The following is a 20,741-nucleotide window of genomic DNA, read 5'->3' as shown; positions in this document are numbered from 1 at the left end:
TTTTCTCTGCCCGGGGACTGGGCAATTAGTTGACATCATCATCCATGAACGTGGCTAGATTGGATCGGGAATGTGTAAGAACGCTATCGACAGCGCAGTTGAGCGTCGCACAAACCAAACATCCGAGTAGGACCGATGACCATAACGGTCTGGTCCCTTCCAACCCACATGCAGTCTCGGTATCAGAATGCTTTTGTTTGTCGATTTCATGTGCAATATCTTTGGTTATTGCCCAGCGTTTTTATCTCTGCTCATCAGCTGCGCTGCTGTTTAGTTGTCGGCGTATTTGGGTGTGCAGCTGTCAAGGAGGACGGAAGGAGGTGAGTTATGTATACTGTGCCTTTTTAGTCGTTCATACTGTCGTGACAAAACAAATGATGAATTTCGTGTGTTGTGTAGAGCTGTCGTATCGCTTTCCTTCCCGTAGATGACTTAGGTAATGTTGTTACAGTTGCACTGACCGTGCTTTAGTTCCTGGATGAATGTACTGTAAGTCTCTATTTCTCTCGGTAGAATTATTTACATGTGTAGGGCTAAAATGCAGGAACCAGGACCTAGTGCCATTATGTTTTAGTGATATCGAAATTAAAAATATGTTGATAGTGACAGATTTGGAGGATCAGGTGGTGTGTTTTGTAGAAGTCGTCAAATTACAACGTTGCAGTCTGCTTATTTCTTATTGATGACTTTCATTAGTCAGTCTTATATTTTAAATTTCCGATGCACATCGTATTTTAAACACAAGGCTGACAAGGAACAAAGACGTAGACTACAGTTACCAAATAGCACATGGGGAGTGCCTTTGGTGCTACAAAGTAAGTATCCAAATTTACAATATAAGATTTCCCTAAATCGATCCAGGCAAATGCCGGGATGGTTCCTTTGAAAGGGCACGGCCGACTTCCTTCCCCATCCTTCCCTAATCCGATGAGACCGATGACCTAGCTGTCTGGTCTCCTCCCCCAAAAAATCCTTACAATATAATTTTCCTATAAGACGAGGTCATTAAGGATGTACAGAAAATTTGCTAAACAAAGATGAGGCTGGAATAGCACGTAGCTTTTCAAAGCAACTATACCGATATTCACTGTATTCAATTTAGGAGAATAACAGAAAATCTAAGTACGGACGGGCGAACGGATATTGAAATCACCTACCGGATTTCATAAACTATTTCGCCAACCTTTGTGCAGGCTAATTCTGAACTATTTTCAAAAGATTGGTAACGTTGCGTGCCATTTGTATACATATAAACTTTCTTCCCCATTCTTTACTGAAGTAATTTCTATCATTTGATAGAAACACGTTTCTTAAGATCTATTTAAATGTTCAGTCAAAACCCTTTGTACTTTTGACTCTCATTGGCGTACAGTACTACCTTAGTCACATGGGCATAGCGCATTTAATGATCAACAAAATTACATTCAACGTGGCTTCTATTAACTATATTTATGGGGAAGGCACACTTATGTCCCACCCCATAGGAGAAATAAAGGGATTAGTGACTCAGTCTGTCACCACAAATGCTATTAAAACCAGTGAAAGACCAACTGTACATGGTCTTCAGTACTTGTAGTTACCAGTAGACATGTACAGGTTTAGTTTACAACACTATCAAAGCTACCATCCACAATAACCAACCACATATTGTTAAGCAACAGAAATGATGCTACATCTAAATCAGTTGTCACAGAGACCAATTAAATAACATACATTGCATGTAAAAGATGCACCAATTGTTTGTTGTTCTTGAGACCCTGCAATGTGTGTTTATGCTGTGACTCTAATCATGTAGACATTAACAGCGTTAAATTATAAACTTACTTCAACTAAAGATTTTAAACATTCAGTGTTTTAAAAAATGAAGTCTGTACTTGAAACATTTCCACACTTTTGCAGTAATGTTTGTTTCCGTTGGAACACGAACATGTGGTAAATGCTGTAACAATCTCCAACCAGGTTTTTTTAGGGCACATTTGTTGACTCTGCCGATTCACAACCAAACTGTTACCTTCGAACCTAACCTGTACCTACAGACCAGTGTGTCACCACAACAAGTTTTTCCCCCTGTTAGCATTCATTGGCTTTGGCAGCCAACAATAAAACTGAATACATGTACCAAAGGCTGACATAGCAGCAACCATTAACATTGTCACTGACCAAATACTAAGACTTGTATTGAATATTCCTCTTGAACACTTGTGGGTTGACTGGTTGTACTTGCCTAAACATACATAAAATTTATGTCAAATTATGATAAGTTTCCAGTTCCCATGTTTTTGTGATTTGCTGACAATTGACAGATTTTGGTCTAATGGGGGGGAGGGGGGGGGTGTTATGGAAAAACTGAAGATTACATTATCACCCGTCAGCTTTGACCTGTGACGTCAAGATGGCACCCCTATTTCAAGCTTATGTAAGGGACGTTCAAATGGAAAGCAGACATGGAAAAAGTAAACACCATATAACTGTTAATACGGCAATCCTGCTGAGACAAGAGGGTCATTGCCTTCATGGGAACGTGTAACTGTGGTCGTAGCTAGGCATGCACCTCTTCATCCAAAGCAAATACAGTCACAATTGTCTTAGCATTCCAAAGGTATGGAAAACATATGGGAAGAGATTGGCGGGTCAAGAGGAATGTATGATAAGTTGTGAGCTTTGGCCTGTGATGTAATGTTAATGGCTGATGTTGCATAACCATTTGGTACATATATTCAATTTTGTTGTTAGTTGGCAAAACTAACACATTTGAGGAGGGGGATGAAGGGGTTAACCTGTAGCTTCACCCGAGGTGTAGGTTATGTTGGAAAGTAAGTTTGGTTGTGAGTTGAAGTCAGAAGCCAATGAATGTGACAATAAAAGGACCTGGTTATGGTGACAGACTGATATGTAGCTTAGCCCGCTTGAAAAAGTCACCAATAATATCATGTAATAGTCAGCATATTGTTTATGGCATTTGTTGCATGTTTCCTATGTTGCTGGTCAAAGCTGATAACTCGTATCGAACATTCTTCTATATCAGAAACTGGCACTGCATGGGCACTGTGTAAGGGCTTCCCAGTGGAACTTCTGAGTCATAATCAAAACAGCCAGGGCAACAAGTGCCCCCCCCCCCTCACACACACACACACACACACACACACACACACACAGAGCATTTTTCTATGGAGGCAGTGACTGTCTTGTCTCAGTGTGATAAATGTATAGACAGTTATGGCAATTGCTTCTGAAATAAAGTTTACTTCCTTTTCCCATCCATCTTGTTTTAATTTCACTGACACTATAAAATATTGTGACCATGTAGACACTTCTACATTTTAACAAACACAAATAATGTGAAAAATATTTAATTCCGGAAATAACACTACTACACTAATGGAAGAACTGTGGGCATTAGCGAGTTTTCAGTTGGGACAAATTAAACCTATGACAATCCTAATAACAAAGATACATCAGAAAAAATACAATTGCAAGAATCAAGCAAAACCATTCCTCAGCAATCAGAAAAAACTTGTACCAGAAATTTCACTTGACTTACGTAGCTTGAATGAAGTCTGATACCGTGGCCCCCCACATAGGTCCATAACCTGCCATAGTTGGCAAGGGAAACTTAATGTGACCCATATAGCTCGAACAGAATCCACAATTCCACAAAATCAAACACAACTAGACAAATCTAGTATCTGTAACTTGACCTATATAGCTAAAACGAAGTTTGCCATAAAAACAAAATTTGCTCGTATAACCAATATGAAATCCTGACCTCACAACTGAAGGTAAAGCAAACTCCATATTGCCTGCCAATCACAGTCCCACATAATAACAAACAGCTAACAACACAAAAAAATTCATACCCACAGGGGGCTCACAACTCTTTTGTCAGTACACACTCGACTACCATGGGGCTACAGCCTTTGCAGCACTACTTCCCTTTCTGTGCTGCAAGCCTATACCTCCAGTATTCCTTTACATCAGATTGTCTTTCTGATGTAGACCCCACTTGGAACTGGTGCCCTTCCATCTAAGCACCCTTCCTTTCCAATAAGGTATGCCCAAAACAGCACTGTCGCCATCTCGTTGGGGGGGAGGGCGGGGAATTGTCGTCAAGTACTTGTGTGCTGATAGTCCCCTGACCACACAAGGATGACACTGTTGGAGTCGGAGCTGAAACTGAGTGAGGTAGTGTGGTGTATTCGAGAGGACGTTGGTTCAAACCCGCGTCCATCCATCCTGATTTAGGTTTTCTGTGATTTCCCTGAATCACTTCAGGCAAATTCCAGGATGGTCCCGCTGAAAGTGCACGTTTGATTTCCTTCCCCATTCTGGCCTAATCTGATGGGACCAATAACTTTGCTATTTTGTCCCCTTCCCCAAATCAATTAACCGAGCTGAAACCTCCCCATGTATGTCTGTCACAACATATATGGAGCCCTGAGCAATGGATTACTGACCAGGTAGCTATTTCTGAGGCTGTGTGGTGCCCAGGGGGAGGAGAGCACCCTTTTTGTGTGGGTGGCACCATGACAGACAACTTGTATAAGAAGTGTTCTCCTGCTGGTGGTCATGCAGCCCCAGCAGTAATTTCAGAAGGGAAAAAATGCAGAGAGTTAAGACTTAAAAAGGTTATCTTCACTGGCTATGCACTAGGAGGAACATAGGGCTAAATGACAAGCAGAGAAACAGTCATGTCCAGAATGAAGAGTGGGTCAATTTTGATTAAAAAGGCATTATCTGCCCTGCCATGTCACAAGTGTAGCTTACGTGTGACAAGCTGGGTAACATTCCAGTGATTCACTCCCCATAATAGACCAAACATGGTTCATGCCATCATTTTCCATTGTGACTTCATCTTACAGTCGGACAACGAGCTACACACCAACTTGGAGTGATAGGATGTACACTGTGCGTTGTGTCCATAGGGGGCCAACCAGTAGGGTTGCTGCCAGGGCATTCACCTTGGGCTTTGAGCCTGCCATCCCATATGCTGTGCTCTGAATATATAGAATTCAGGCACAAGTCTTCGCATTACAACACTAGCCCACTCTGTAGGTATTTTGGATGACAATTTGTCATGAATATTTCTTGTCCCCATCCCCCTGTTGCATCAACTGTAGAGAGCACAATTCTCTCTGCTCACCAGAATGCACTGCCTTGGAGGGAGGGAGAGGGGGGGGGGGGAGAGGGAGAGGGGAGAGGGGGAGAGAGAGAGAGAGAGAGAGAGAGAGAGAGAGAGAGAGAGAGAGAGAGGGAGAGAGAGAGAGGGGGAGAGAGAGAGGGGGGGGGGGATGATTCTGGACAGACTTAACATACCAAGAAAAAATATGAGCATCTACATCCAGCATGCATGACAATGTTGTGTGAAACAGTTATGATATAATTCTCTCTGATGGCACTATATGCTTCCTACAGTGAGCCCTCAGGGCTGCTTGACCATGCTTCCCCCCCCCCCCCCCCCCCTCCCCGTGATGGATGTGAGCTCTCCTCCTGCTTCCCCCACACCCACTTTGGGAGCAATGACTCTCCACTCGCTGGGGATGTCGCTCCTCATCCCCCAGTCACACAAGTCACCCTTGTCCAGCTTCTCGTGTCTGTCAGGAAGGGGTCCCTTGGGAGACTTAAGTGTTTCTGGTCTGCAGCTGGATACCAGCCAGTGGCTGAAAAGCCACAGGCTGCTGGTCATAGGGCTTAAGATTGTCTTCAGTCCCTGAAACTAATTACTAATTCAGGGATGCCCTCCCAATCATCCAAACTCCCTAAGGAGAAAATACAAAAAGAAGTCTTCAAAGGGGAAGGAAATTTTGGTGGGGCCCCCATGCTGCCCAGTCCCACAGGTCCTGCTTCTGTGGCAAAGGTGGTTATGCTGGTGGCCCCTGAGGCTCCAAATCACACCACACACTATCTCTCAGTACCTGTGTGTGTTGATACAACCACCTCTCAACTGGTGGCAGCAGATGACCCTGCTACATAACTTGCCTCCTTGGTCTCTTCACACCCTCACAGTATGTTGACAGCACAATTCTCCAGTGGAATTTAGCAGTGTTTGAGCCATGATATCTCTTAAGCTCTTCCCCTGCTTTCTGCATTGCCCTCCAGGAAACCTTGATTGCCAGCAGTGCAGACCACTGCCTCCATGGCCAATGGGGATATTGTGAGAGTAATGCAGATTATGATAGGATATCAGGCAAAGTTTGCGCAATGTTCTGGACCCAGTATATAGTGAACTTATACCTCAAGATACAACTCCGGAGACTGGCTGTTCAGGTAAGGGCATTTCAAGATTTTAACATTTGTAATGTTTATCTCTCTCCTGATGGTTGGAATGTCTCAGAATATATTGTCTGGATTGGTTTCTCGGCTTCCCCCTGCCCCCCCCCCCCACCTCCTTTCCCTATTTTTTAATGGGTGACTTCAGTGCCAATAATCCTTTGTGGGGCGGAACCATGATCACTAGCTGTGGTAGATGTAAAAAACTTACTGGCAGATCTCAGCCTCTGCCTCCCAAATACTGGTGCCCCCACACACTTCAGCATGGCACATGGAAATTACTCCAGCCATTGAATCTTCTATTTGCAGCCCTAGTCTTGGGCCTACGATGGACCTGTGTGCTAGTGACCACTTCCCAATCTTTGCACTCGTCTCTCAGCTTCAGTGCCCTGGGAGCCAGCTCGTATGGGCTCTTCACAATGCCAACTGGGATGCTTTCACCTCCAGTGTCTTTCTTGGCTCCCTGCTACATGGAAGAATTGATGTGGCTGTCCAGAGTGCAACAGCAGCCATTCTATCGGCAGTTAACTTAGTGATCCCCTATTCTTTGGGATCCATCGATCGGAAGATAGTACCTTGGTGGACCTCAGGAATCACTGAGGCCTTCATAGGGGCTCTCCAATGCTATAAGCAGCATCCATTGATCGAGCACCTCATTGCCTTTGTGTGGCTCCTTGCCGGGTCCAACACACAAATAAATGATGGAAGCAAGAATGCTGGGAATGGTACTTTTCAACCATCAGACTACGTAAGCTGCCTCCTTTGCAGATTTGGGCAAAGATCAGATGCTTCTGTGGATACCAGTCTTCTGTAGGTGTTTCTGGTACACTGCTATTTTCACTGACCAAGATACTGTAGCCCAATATTTTACTCTGGATTATGCTAGAGTCTCAGCATCTGAGAACTATCAAACTGCTTTTTGAGTTGTTAAGCAGCAGGTGGAGCAAATGCACTCACCTTTCACCACACAGCACCTGTAGCCCTATAATGCTCCACTCAGTGAGTGCTCTTGCCCTTTCTCCTGATAGAGCCCAAAGGCCAGACAGCATGCACAACCAATTCTCGAACACCTGTCAGTGGATTCAGTGTCCTCTCCTTACTGTGCTCAACCATATCTGGAACAAGGGTGTCTTGATTATGGGAGTTTGGCATATGGTTCGGTATCCTACTCAGCATAGCGGTCACTTGTGCTGATAAATCACTATGTGGTCCAGATTGAAACAGAAGCCTTTCACCCCCCAGGGGGTCCACAACTCTTTTGTGGATACGTGCGTAGCGAGCACGAGACCCCGAGCTAATGTGGCCGTCCTTCCTTTCCGGGCTGCATACCTTCCCTTTCCGCATCCTTCCCCATCCCCCATCTTCGCCCCTCCTCCCCTCACCTCTGGCTCTTTTCTTCCCTTTCTCCCCATCTGGGAGTATGGTTTGTGCCTACGTCCGGAGACGGACGCTCGAAAATGTAACGCATTTGTCGCCTTCTTTGCTTGTATGTCTTCTTCCTTCCTTCGACCTTCTCTTTTCCTTACCTCTTCTCTTTACCCTTTTCTCCGCTGCGATGTTGGAGACCTCTCTTCTTTCCTTTCCCTTTCTGTTTCTTCCTCCCTGTGCGTGTATGAAGGCTGACCCACGCAATTTTGTGCATAGCCGGTGATGGGGTAACGCGTAATTCCCTGCCCCGGGTAGACAGGTAGGACACGTACGTACCCCCTGGTAACAGCCAGGCCCAGGGAGGGGTGATAACCCGAGCTGATACCTTCCGAAAGTGCCGATTGGTCCCTCCGTCCGTTTGTCGGGAGGTGTGACCTGAGGTGTGAACAATCACCTAAGGCGGGAGTGCCCTCAGAGAGGGCCCCCACAAGGGAGGAGCGCGCCATCGGAGATGCCGGTAATCGTGGGGGATTCTTCCGCAATGGTTTCCTCACCTTCCACTATGTCTGCTCACAAGCGTAAGTATACTGTCTCTCAGCCACAGACGGTTCTTCCATCATTGCCACAATTCCTTGTTGTTTCTCGGTCTGACGAAGGTCACGACTTCTCCACGGTCAACCCTTTCATTATTCAGAAAGGTATCGACACAATTGCAGGTCCTGTAAAGTCTTGTTCCAGATTACGGAATGGCACCTTGTTGTTAGAAACAGTCAGTGCCCTCCAGGCACAAAAATTGCTGCGTACTTCACTGCTCCACACCTTCCCTGTCCGGGTTGAAGCGCACCGCACTTTAAATTCCTCGCGTGGAGTCGTTTATACACGCTCCCTCGATGGATTGTCTGACGAAGAAATTCAGCACTACCTGTCTGACCAGGGCGTAACGGCTGTTCATAGAGTTATGAAAGGGGTTGACACGAACATCAATCCAACCCGCACTGTCTTCTTGACATTTGACAAAGTTCAACTTCCATCGAAAATCAAAGCAAGCTATGAGAATTTCCGTTCGCCCTTACGTCCCAAACCCTACGCGTTGCTATCAGTGTCAGCGGTTCAATCACACCAGCCAGTCCTGTTCCAATCCGGCCAAATGTGTTACGTGTGGCAAGGATGCCCATGAGGGTGCTTGTCCACCTCCATCCCCTCGCTGCATCAACTGTATGGGCGACCACGCTGCTTGCTCTCGAGATTGCCCCGTTTTTAAGGATGAAATGCTCATCCAGGAAATCAGAGTGAAGGAAAAGGTGTCGACCTTTGCTGCTCGAAAATTATTCGCCAGTCGACAGCCCACTGTGCCTCAGACAGGAAAATACAGCACTGTCCTTGCTTCTCCTCGGCCAACAAAGGAGGCGGCCACACAGACGTGCGACCTCACCTTTAGCGCCACGGTCGTCAGATCGGCCAGTGCAAAGATCGCCCATTCAACCTCACCCCTTTCGCCTGCCCACTCTATGGCTCACCCTTCATCGGGTTCTGCTAAATCTCGAGCCCAAAAGTCAGACACAAAGACTTCGAAAAAAGAGCATACTCGTGAAGATTTTTTACGTACCCCAACTTCACAACCATCGGTTCCTCCTTCATCTAAACATCATAATTCCAAGAAGGCTACAAAGAAACCCAGTTCATCTCCTTCTCCGCCAAGGTGTGTCCCATCTACAGCACCACCTGGCGGAAATCGCCCTCGGCCGTCTTCTGTGTCGTCGAGGCGCACTGCTGGCGGCCGATTGCTGGTGGCAGGAGCTGCTCCTGAACAACCTATGGATCAGGATCTTCTGCCTTCGGCTGAATGCCATTCCATGCTGTTGGTCACGAGCTCTGAGCAGTCGTTGAGTTGACGGCACCCTTGGTTCCATTCCTCCATTTTCTGTTCACCCTATGTCTATTGTCCACTGGAATATCCGTGGCATTCGAGCCAATTGGGATGAATTGTCGATCCTCTTACGATCCTACTCGCCGGTCATCTTCTGTCTTCAGGAAACAAAGCTGCGTCCCCATGACCGCTTTGTTCTCCCTCATTTTCAGTCCGTCCGATATGATCTACCCTCTGTTGAAGGCACTCCAGCACATGGAGGACTCATGATTCTTCTCCATGATACTCTCCATTATCACCCAATTCACTTAAACACTTCCTTCCAAGCTGTCGCCGTCCGTCTTTCCCTTTCTGGATACACATTTTCTCTTTGTACTGTATACATTCCATCGTCCACACCAATGGCACGAGCTGATCTCCTTCATCGTCTTGGTCAGCTTCCACCCCCCCTATTTGCTGGTTGGGGACTTCAATGCCCACCACCAGCTTTGGGGATCTCCACATCCTTGTCCACGTGGCTCACTATTGCTAGAAGTCTTCCACCAAGCGGATCTAGTTTGCCTCAACACTGGGGTCCCTACATTTTTGTCTGCCTCCACGACAAATTTATCTCATTTGGACCTTGCGGTCGGTACTGTTCCGCTAGCTCGGCACTTCGAATGGTTCACCCTTGATGATACACACTCGAGTGACCACTTTCCATGTGTCCTTAGACTGCAGCCTCAACTGCCATATATGCGCCCGCGACGCTGGAAGTTTGCCCAAGCCGATTGGACACTTTTTTCGTCTCTAGCGACATTCGATGACCGTCACTTTCCTAGTGTCGACGATGAGGTCACTCATATTACCGACGTTATTCTTACAGCTGCGGAACGTTCAATACCATGCACCTCCGAATTGCCCCGGCGCCCCCCAGTTCCTTGGTGGAACGAGGCATGCCGTGACGCAATACGTGAGCGGCGACGTGCTCTTCGCATTTTCCGCCACCATCCTACTTTGGCCAACTGTATCCGCTATAGGCAGTTCCGTGCGCGATGCCGTCGTGTCATCCGCAATAGCAAGAAGGCAAGCTGGAAATTCTTTATTAGCTCATTTAACACCTTCACTCCCTCCTCGGAAGTTTGGAGTTGGCTTCGACGGTTCTCAGGCGTGCCTAGTTTCTCCCCGGTCTCTGGGCTCACTGTCACGCATGATACACTAGTGGACCCCGTCGCAGTTTCTAACTCATTGGGTCAGCACTTTGCTGAGATTTCGAGCTCTTCAAATTACCCGCCAGCATTTCTCCCGAAGAAACGTGCAGCGGAAGTGCGACATCTTGCTTTCTCCTCCCAAAATTGCGAAAGCTACAATACTGTTCTCTCCATGCGGGAACTCCAACATGCACTCCCTTCTTCTCGCTCCTCCACCCCAGGACCGGATGGTATCCACGTCCAAATGTTGCTGCATTTATCAACACATAGTCTGTGTTACCTCCTTCGCCTTTATAATCGAATTTGGACTGACAGTGCTTTTCCCAGACGATGGCGGGAAGCTATCGTCATTCCTGTTCCGAAACCTGGAAAGGACAAACATCTCCCCTCTAGCTATCGCCCCATTTCTCTCACGAGTAGCGTCTGTAAGGTTTTGGAGCGTATGGTGAATTACCGTTTAGCTTGGTGGCTGGAATCCCGCAGTCTTTTAACACCTGCCCAATGCGGATTCCGAAAGCATCGTTCTGCAGTTGACCCATCTTGTTGCTCTCTCCACTTACATCATGAACAATTTTCTCCGGAAACGCCAAACAGTAGCAATATTTTTTGATCTGGAGAGAGCATACGATACCTGTTGGAGGACAGGCATCCTCCGCACACTATTCTCTTGGGGCTTTCGAGGTCGGCTGCCCCTTTTTCTTCGCGAATTTATGGCAGAGCGCATATTTAGGGTGCGGGTGAACACTGCTCTCTCCCGTACTTTCTCCCGATAAAACGGGGTACCCTGGGGCTCCGTGCTGAGTGTTGTACTGTTTGCCATTGCCATAAATCCAATTATGGATTGTCTCCTTCCTGATGTCTCCGGCTCCCTCTTTGTGTACGATTTTGCGATCTACTACAGCTCTCAACGGACCAGCCTTCTTGAACGACGTCTTCAAGAATGTCTCAATCTACTCCACACTTGGAACGTCGAAACCAGCTTCTGTTTTTCTCCCAGTAAGACGGTTTGTGTTAATTTTTGACGACATAAGGAGTTTCTTCCACCCTCCTTACATCTAGGACCTGTCAACCTTCCGTTTTCGGACGTCGCTAAATTCTTGGGTCTTATGTTTGACAGAAAACTGTGCTGGTCCTCCCACGTTTCCTATCTTTCGGCTCGCTGTCTGTGATCCCTCAACACCCTCCGTGTCCTGAATGGTACCTCCTGGGGAGCAGACAGAGTGGTCCTTCTCCGCCTCTATCGCGCCTTAGTGCACTCGAAATTGGACTATGGAAGCATAGTCTACTCCTCTGCTCGGCCGTCTGTTCTTCGGCGTCTCAACTCTATCCACCACCGTGGATTACGTTTAGTGTCTGGAGCTTTTTACACTAGCCCTGTGGAAAGCCTTTATGCTGAGACTGCTGAACCTCCGCTGTCCAATCGGCGAGCAGTCCTCCTGAGTCGTTATGCTAGCCATCTGTCTTCCATGCCTGCTAATCCAGCCCATGACATTTTTTTCGACGCCTCCTTTGATGTAGGGTACGCAGGCCGCCCCTCCTCCCTACTACCACAGGGAGTCCGCTTCTGTCTACTGCTCCGTTCTCTTTCCTTCCACTTTCCTAAAACCTTCTCGACAACTTGGGGTACAGCACCGCCTTGGCTCTGTCCCCGGATCTGCCTGCTCCGTGACCTTTGTCAGTTTCCCAAGGATGGTACCCCTTCACTTGTTTATCGTCGGGCATTTGCTGCTCTATGTGCACAAATGAAGGAAGCCACATTTATTTACACCGATGGCTCGAAAACATCGTTAGGTGTAGGGAGTGCCTATATAGTTGGCGACACCCCAAATCACTTACGGCTTCCCGACCAGTGTTCGGTGTATACTGCGGAGCTTTACGCTGTTCTCCAGGCTGTCCACTACATCCGCCGCCATCAGCGGATACAGTACGTTATCTGCTCCGATTCTCTCAGCTCTCTCCTCAGTCTCCAAGCTCTTTACCCTGTGCACCCTCTGGTCCACCGGATTCAGGACTGTCTGCGCTTGCTCCACGTGGGGGGCGTCTCGGTGGCGTTCCTCTGGCTCCCGGGACACGTTGGTATCTGCGGAAATGAGGCGGCTGATATTGCAGCCAAGGCTGCAGTCTCTCTTCTTCGGCCAGCTATTCCATCGATTCCCGCCGCCGATCTACGGAGCATTTTATGTCGTCGTGTTGTTCATTTATGGCACGCGCACTGGTCGACACTTCCCCATAATAAATTGCAGGACGTGAAAGCTCTTCCTTGTGCTTGGATCTCTTCCTCCCGAACGCGTCGTCGGGAGGAGGTAATTTTAACTAGACTCCGGATAGGGCACTGTCTTTTTAGCCATCGACATCTTTTAAGCAGCGATCCTCCCCCACTCTGTCCCCACTGCTCTCAGCTGTGGACAGTAAGACACCTTTTAATTGAGTGCCCCTATTTTAATCTGTTACGCACCCGTCTACAGCTGTCGCCTGATAGATCGTCGATTTTAGCAGATGACACGCGCTCAGCCGATCGCGTTCTCGAGTTTATTAGTGCCAGTGAAATGACGTCAGTCATTTGAAGCTTTTTTGGGGACAACCAACCTCTTCTGTAGAGGATTTTTAAGCCTTCCTTCTGTTTTTAGTTTCTCCAATTTTATGACTTTCGTTCCCATTGCTGCTGGTTTCCATTTTCAGTTTTTTACTGTTTAAGTCCCAGACCGGGCGCTAATGACCATCGCAGTTCTGCGCCCTAAAAAAAAAAGCCCTCTGGGACCAAGATCCATTCTCCAATTTCTGGTCTGACAGTAGCAGTCAGTGTCACTGTGAACCCTGCTGCTATCTCAAACACCTTGGGTGCCCTCCCCCAGGGGGCTCACGGTCCTTTCGTGCGTAGGTGTGTGGCGAGCATGGGGCCCCTAGCTGTTGCAGCCTTCCTTCTTTCCAGGGCTGCATTTCCGTGTACTTCACCTCCTTTCCTCTCCTTGCTCCTTCCCCTTCGTGCTCTCCTCTCTCTCTTGATGTCTTGTTTATGTTGGGCCCACTATCCCCCTGGTTATGATGACTTTCCAGTTTGGTTTTGTTGCATAATTACCTCATCTTCTTGGCATTCTCTGGTCCCCCTCTAGGCTTTGACCTCCACTACTAAATTTCTGCTCCGTAGTGTGAGCCATTTGGGGAAGAGCACCTTACCTAGTGTCTCAGACTTGTGCCCTCCTAGTTCCTTCCACCTTTTCCTTCACGTCTGGTGCTAGGGTGCATAGCCAGCACGGTAGCCAGCCCACGTGGTGGTGTTGCTGTGTACCCTTTTGGTTGAGCTCCTTGAAAACACAGGGATCACACTTCTGATACCTGAGCTGTGACCACCTCACATAAGCCTAGGAGTGGTTGCTTGTCGCCCTGGAGCATCGGAACTCCTGGCAATGGCCACCGTGCCAGATGGCCCTAGCTGTGGCTGGGTGGTGCCTGTGGGGAGAAACCCTGATTAGAGTGGGTGGTATGAGGACGCAGGCTATGCAAATGAAACGCATATGGGTCCAGAACTCTGGCTGTTCTTCTGCTGCCATCTCTCTGCATGGAACTGATTCTTTTAGTGCTGCTTCTTCTGCCCCTTCGGCCTTCCTTTCCATGGCTACCCCCCTGGGAGGAGAGTCAGGCTCGTCGGCTAGGGGCGAAACCTTTCCCTGCCATCTGGTTTGCACCAGGACTGATGAGGATACTTTCACCAATAACAAACACATTATTTTTTGTGGAACACATTGAAGAGAAGTTTGGCAAAGTGGACTCTCTGAGCAAGATGTGGTCGGGTTTGTTGTTGATCAAAACTGCTTCATCTGCCCAGTCTGTGGCCCTTTGTGCCTGTAACCATCTTGGCACAATTCCTGTGTCCATTACCCCCCCCCCCCACCAGTCTCTGAATATGGTTCAAGGTGTGATTTTTCACAGGGACCTCATCCTTCAAACTGATGAGGAACTTTGGGACAGTCTCGGACGGCGGGGTGTTCACTTTGTTCCGCATGTTCAGAAGGGTCTGATGGACAATTGCATTGATACTGGTGTGTTTATCCTTACCTTTGAAGGGGATACCCTCCCTGAAAAAGTAAAGATTATGGTTTATCAATGTGACGTGAAGTCGCACATCCCACCACCTATGAGAGGTTTTAAGTGTATGCGTTTTAGACACATCTTCCTGCTGTTCGCAGGTCCCTCCATGAGGGCATTCCTGTGTTCACCCTCCTGTGTGTTTGATTGCCATGACAATCATTCTCCACGTTCACCAGATTGCCAAGTTTATACGAAGGAAAAGAAGATACAGGAGTATAAGTCTCTTGATTGTCTAACCTACACTGAGGCTCGTAAGAAGTATGCACATCTTCACTCTGTGTCCATGACGTCTAGCTATGCTGTAGTTAAATTTTCACCCCTTCCTCTCCCTCCCTTACCCTAGTCCTGAACCCCTCTCCTCCCCTCCTCCCCTGCAGCTCTCATACCCTCCCCTCTGGGTGCCGCTCCCCCTCTCCAGCCAGAGAAGTGTCCCACTTCTTCGTCATCTGCCGGTCAAGGGCGCCCCTCCCAGGATACCATTTCCCAGCACTTTCCATGCCAAAGGTCTGTGGGCCCCCAGGTCGCCCAATCTCTTTCTGTTCCAGATCTTGCTGCAGCTGGCTGCTTTGTGCTTGTGTGGTTCTACAGGAATCTCATTTTACTGATGATCACTCACCGACCCTCTGTGGATTTTGTGTTTTGTGTCGAAATTGGGTCGGCTCCCAGTGGGCCTCTGGTGGCGTTTGTACGTTGGTCTGTACAGACATTGCTAGCACGTGGATTCCTCTTCAAACTACATTGGAAGTGGTTGCTGTTAGGGTCCACCTAGACTCTGCGGTCACAGTTTGCAATCTTTATCTCCCTCCTGACAGAACTCTTACACCTGCTGCCTTAACTGCCCTTCTTCAGCAACTTCCTCCTCCCTTCCTCCTTCTCAGGGATTTAAATGCTCATCATCCCTTGTGGGGCTGTGCATTTCCATCTAGTTGGTGTCTTCTCGTAGACAAGTTTCTTGCAGACCACGAATAGTGCCTTCTTAATGATGGCTCCCCTACTCACTTCAGTGCCAGTCATGGTACCTTCTCTGCCATTGATCTTTCTTTTTCTTCTCTCTCCCTCATATCTTCATTACACTGGTTGCCACACGATGACCTTTTTGATAGCGACCATTTCCCGTTGATTCTCTCACTCCCTTCCCACTCCCCGATGAAAAAGTTACCTCGTTGGTCTTCACAACACACCGATTGGCACAGATAATTTAGACTCCCTCTTTGTCAGGTTGTATTGATAACATCCTACGTGATGTGTCTGATGTGACTGTACATGCTGCTAGCCTTGCTGTACCGCATTCATCTGGACCATTTTGCCGCACGGCAAGTCCCATGGTGGAGTATGGTCATTGCCATTGCCATCCACGATTGCCGTCAAGCTTTCCAACACTTTAAGAGGCACCCATCTGTTGCCAAACTTATTACCTTTAAATGCCTTTGCAGTAAAGCCCATTACTTAATCAAACAGAGCTTTTTCTTCCCTCGGTTCTACTGTCCCTATGTCATGGGTATGGGCTACACTTGGCTCTCTCCAAGGTTGCCATTGGCAGTCTACCCTCCCAGGCCTTCACCTCCCAGATGGCCTTTGTATGGACCCGTTGGTTCTCACAGAACATCTTGCAACCCATTTTGCATCAGCATCAGCGTCCTATCCGGCTGCTTTCCTTCGCCAGAAACAGCAGGCCGAATCTTCTGTCTTACGTTTTACCCCTTGTCAGTCAGAACCTTACAACGAACCTTTTACTGAATGGGAACTTCTTTCCGCACTTTCTTCTTCTCATGATATGCCCCTGGCCCAGACTCCATTCATAACCAACTGCTTCAATATCTCAGTGCTCCACAACAGCAACATCTTCTCCATGTGTTTAACCCAGTTTGGCTCCAGGGTGACTTCCCCTTCTCAGTGGAGCGATAGCATCGTGGTACCTGTTCTTAAGCCTGGTAAGAACCCTATCGGTCGAAAGTTATCGGCCAATTAGTCTGACAAATGATGTTTACTTGAAGGGATGGTAGCCTGTCGGCTCAATTGGGTCCTTGAATCTCGGGATATGTTGTCCCCTTACCAGTTTGGCTTCAGAGAGGGAAGGTCTCCGATCAATCATTTACTTCACTTGGAATCCGCAGTTTGGCAGGCTTTTTCCCAGCGCCGCCATTTGATTGCAGTATTTTTCGACCTTCGCAAGGCCTATGACATGACTTGGCACCATCACATCGTACTTACACTTCATGAGTGGGGCCTCTGCATGAACCCAGGAGAACGGCATCCCACGGGGTTCCGTATTGAGTGTACTTCTTTTCCTCATTGCTTTAGATGGACTTGTGTCCTCTGTCGGTCCTTTGGTTACCCCTGCTCTGCATGTGGATGATTTCTGCATTTGGGTTAGTTCCTCTTCGATGCCACCCTGATCTGGAGCTCTGTCTCAATGCACAATGATGACCTGTGGTCCCACAGTTTTGTTTCCTGGGTCTTCTTTTCGACAACAAGCTCACTTGGCTGCCTCATATCAGACTTCTGAAGGTAAGATGTTTCTGTAAACTCAATGTCCTTCGCTTCCTTGCCCACACCTCTTGAGGTGCAGACCACTCCATCCTTCTCCATCTTTATTGGGCTTTAGTGCTGTCTTGCTTGGACTATGGTGTCAAGTTTATGGTTCGGCTGCTCCTTCCACACTGCACCTCCTGGATCTGGTCCACTATCATGGTGTCATGGTATCCATTTGGCCACCGGTGCCTGCCGTACTAGCCCTGTTGATAGTCTCCTGGTTGTTGCTGGGATTGCCCCCTCGCCCCCCCCCCCCCTCCCCTCCTTTTCTGTTCGGCGGTCCCAGCTTCTGGTTTCTTATGCAATTGCTGCCTGTTCCTCTCCCACTCATCCTTCCTATTCTATCCTGTTCCCAGACCGTGGAACGTCACCCACCTGATTCCCGCCCTCGGGCGGGTTTGCCGTTTGAGCTTCGCCTTGCATCTCATCGCCATGATTTTCAGCTTCCTACCTTTGTCCTGTCTCTCATGTTCCCTCCTCAACACCCAACACCCCCCCCCCCCCCCCTTCGGTTAATTCCTCAGCCCCAAATTTGAATGGATCTCTGTCGGGGTCCGAAAGATTCCATTCCCCCGATGGTGTTCCATTGTTTTCTCTGCTGAATTTTATGGGAGTTTCGGGATGCTGTTTTTTACACCGATGGCTCTAAATCTGCTGATCGTGTGGGATATGCCTTCACGTCCTCTGTGGGCACGGAAAATATCTTCTGCCAACTACATTTGGGGTGTTTACTGCGGAATTGATGGCAGTTTCCCAGGCCCTTACCTTTATTAAACAGTCCCAACTCAACCACCTTTTGTTATGTACGGACTCAATGAGTGGCCTTCTGGCGATTGACCGGTGTTTTTCCCGCCATCCCTTGGTCTCGGCCATCCATGACCATCTCGCTGATCCTCACCATGCTGCTTGTTCCATTGACTTCCTTTGGGTCCCTGGCCCTGTGGGTATCCCAGGTAATGAGCTTGCTGATTGTTTGGCTGGGGGAGCAGTCACTCACCCCCCCCCCCCCCGCCCCCCTTCTCTGTAACCCCTCCTGCAGCGGATTTACGGCTTCATATCAAATCCCACTTCATGCAATCATGGGCCAACTCGTGGGAGGCTACCTCCCTGTCTAATAAACTTCGTATGATTAAGGTAACACCTGTCCCGTGGCATTCTTCCTTCCGCCTCTCCAGAAAGGCCACAACCACCCTATGTTGTCTCTGCATCATCCATACCAGGCTGACCCATGGTTTTCTTTTGCGTAATGAGCCACCCCCACTTTGTGGTTGTGGGACCTTCCAGTCAGTAGCCCACATTTTGGTGGAATGCCCCCATCTTTTGGCTCTGCGTACTAAGTACAGATATCCCCGCACTTTACCTTTAGTATTGGCTGACGATTTTCTGATGGTCGAACTGGTTCTCAGTTTCCTCTGTGAAAGTGGTTTTTATTCTCAGTTTTTAGGTTTTTAATCTCATTCTGGAGTAGGGGCAGGGTGGTGAGGGTTGGGGTGTCTACCACTGTAAGCTGTGTTGGGAGATTCCAGACTCCCCTCCTGGGCCAAGATCCTCTTTTCTTTCCCTTTTTTTCTGTTCTATCACTTTTAAATTGGTTAGTCTCCTTTTCCAATATGCACTTCTACATTCTAGTGGGTGAACACTTTTGAAGAGCAGGTGGTCTTGCCTCTACTGCATCAGAGGTGCGATATTTCCTGCCTCTAGCATAGCCTTGGGGTTGCTATCTTGCTGACTTCATTCATTTTGTTTTTACCTTTGACAACACGACTTCACTTTTACATTTTTTAGCCTCTTACCTTTTATCGTTCTGACTTTTCTGAGACTGTCTGAATGGACCACATTTGAAACATTGGACTGATGACCTTGCTGTTTGGTCCCTTCAACCAACCTTGGGGTGCTATTTTGCGGAGATTTAGAGCTGCTCCCTCCCCCTGCGGGTCCAGGTGTTAGAATAGGCCCGAGGTATTCCTGCCTGTCGTAAGAGGCGACTAAAAGGAGTTTCATAAGTTTCGGCCTTCATGTGATCGTCCCCTGTAGGGTTTGACCTCCATTCTTCAAAATTTTCCCAAAGAGTGAGCCAATTGGGGAAAGACACCTTACATGGTGCATTGTGTCCATTGTGCATTGAGATCTTTAGCCCACTTTATCATCACTTTTCAGTCCCGCTCATTCTCCACCTCTTGAGCGAGGACACATTCCTGGGTGTGTTTTCCACCATGCACAATGCAGTGTCGCTTTCTGCATCAACTGTGACCATGGACTTCTGTGCACCTGATATCGAGCACAGTAGCGAGTCTGTTGTGGTGGGGGTGCCATATATCCCATTGGTTGCAGCCCCCTGACCACACAGGGATCACTCTACTGATGCCTGTGCCACTAACTCCCCATGTATGCCAAGGGGAAGATGCCCATCCCCCTGGGGTATAGAGACTCCTGGCAATGGCCATTCTGGCAGGTGGCCTTTGCTGCAGCTGGGTGGTGCCCATGGGGAGGGCCCCTGGTCAGAGTGGGTGGCATCAGGGCGGATGACACATCTCTTGCTAGTGGTGAAACACCAGCAGTCTCTAAGTGTTCACGAGCTCAATTCAGTGCACATAAGTATGACCCCAAATCGTTCCCCTCCCTTGCCACACCATGGGAGGAATATCAGGCTAAGGATGACAGTGGATCATATTCACCCCGGTACCTTGTATGTTCGAGAGCCTATGGGGAATCTTTCATGATGATGAAGCCTCAGTTTTTTGTTGAGCATTTAGAGAACAAGTTCGGGGAGGTGGAGGGCTTGTGCAAAATGAGATCTGGGTCAGTCTTGATCTAAACAGCATCCTCTGCCCAGTCATGGGCATTACTTGCTTGTGACAAGCTGGCGATTTTTCTGTAACCATCACACCCCGTAAGATCTTAAATGTGGTCCAAGGTATCATACTTCATACGGACTTTCATTTGCAGTCTGACGATGAGCTGCACGCCAATTTAGAGTGGCGAGGTGTAAATTTCGTCCTGCATGTCTACTGGGGTCCAAGGGATAATCAGGTTGCCACTGGTGCCTTCATCTTGGCCTTTGAGGGTGATACATTGCTCAAGAAGGTCAAGATGATGGTCTGCCCTATATCCCTCCCCCGATGTGGTGCTTTAAGTGCTGGAAATTTGACCATCTGTCTTCCCGCTGTACTTCCAGCATCACATGTCGAGATTTCAGACGCCCATCACATCCGAATACTTCATGTGCCCCATCTCCCATCTGTGTCAACTGTGGAGAGCACTGTTCGCCTTGCTCACCTGACTGCAGGATTCTTCAGAAAGAAAGGAAAATCATGGAGTAAAAGACCCGGGACCGACTGACCCACACTGAGGCTAAGAGAAAATTTGAACGCCTGCATCCTGTGCGTGTGACATCATGTTACGGCGTCGCTACAACAGTTCTGACACTATCA

General features: G+C 48.2%; 1 protein-coding gene across 3 annotated transcripts in view; it reads left to right on the top strand.

The window, feature by feature from the left end:
- The first annotated feature begins 214 nt into the window (after positions 1-214).
- Positions 215-20,741, top strand: part of LOC126168779 (synaptosomal-associated protein 25) — a 405,535-nt gene continuing 385,008 nt past the window's right edge. For all 3 annotated transcript variants that reach the window (XM_049920588.1, XM_049920585.1, XM_049920586.1), the window contains exon 1: positions 215-320. The gene's annotated coding sequence lies outside the window, so the exon portion shown is untranslated. The remainder of the gene's footprint in view (positions 321-20,741) is intronic.

The sequence above is a fragment of the Schistocerca cancellata genome, chromosome 1 (assembly GCF_023864275.1).
Source record: "Schistocerca cancellata isolate TAMUIC-IGC-003103 chromosome 1, iqSchCanc2.1, whole genome shotgun sequence".
Classification (NCBI taxonomy): domain Eukaryota; kingdom Metazoa; phylum Arthropoda; class Insecta; order Orthoptera; family Acrididae; genus Schistocerca; species Schistocerca cancellata.
This window is presented reverse-complemented; position numbering and strand designations above follow the sequence as displayed.